Raw genomic sequence first — 946 nt, 5'->3', positions numbered from 1 at the left:
CTGACCCTAAGGGCAATCCGGGACTCCTCCCTGCCCAATAAAGCCATTTCTTTGTGAAAAAAAGGAGGGTTAGGGTTCTGGTTAGGGTTAAGGTTGCACAGCAAAAAGTAGAGTTAGGGTTAGGGTCAGGGGTTATGGTTAGGGCTAGGGTTAGGGTTATGGTTAGGGTTATGGTTAGGGTCAGGGTAAGGGTCAGGATTAGGGTTAGGATTAGGGTTTGGTTTAGGGCCCTTGGGGCCATGTCCATGGTCAGTTTTTCCCTGCAGAGCCCTGGGCCATCTCCCCCTTTCCGTCTCAGCACAGCTCTGGTTTTAGGGGAAGGGGTTCCCCTAAAAGTTACTGCACCTTGAGTCAGGCCTGCCCCAGCCCTGTAGGATTCGCCATCTATTTATGCCTTTTACTTTTGTAACAAAATAAAGGTTTCTCCTATTTACTGTACGGCGGTGTCTGGCTCTGCTCCGCAGCTCAGGGGAGCGGCTCCTGCCTGGGCAGGTCCGAGCAGGGAACTGGGGAACACCGGTGGCTGGCAGCGTTTGCCATCGCAGTGTGACCCCGAGATGGGAGCCACGAGCTTCCCAAACTGGGCTGGGGCTTCGTTTGGGGCTGGTCTCAGTTTGGGGCTGGTCTCAGTTTGGGGCTGGTCCCAGTTTGGGGCCAATCTCAGTTTGGGGCTGGTCTCATTTTGGGACTGGTCTCAGTTTGGGGCTGGTCCCAGTTTGGGGCCAATCTCAGTTTGGGGCTGGTCTCATTTTGGGGCTGGGGCTGGTCTCAGTTTGCAGCTGGTCTCAGTTTGGGACTGGTCTCATTTTGGGGCCGGTCTCTCTCAGTTTAGGGCCGGTCTGTTCTGGGCTGGTCTCAGTTTAGGGCCGGTCTGTTCTGGGCCAGTCTCAGTTTAGGGCCGGTCTGTTCTGGGCCGGTCTCAGTTTAGGGCCGGTCTGTTCTGGGC

Source organism: Malurus melanocephalus, unplaced genomic scaffold, assembly GCF_030028575.1.
Source record: "Malurus melanocephalus ecotype Western Australia unplaced genomic scaffold, MMel_1.1 scaffold_1326, whole genome shotgun sequence".
NCBI lineage: Eukaryota > Metazoa > Chordata > Aves > Passeriformes > Maluridae > Malurus > Malurus melanocephalus.
This window is presented reverse-complemented; position numbering follows the sequence as displayed.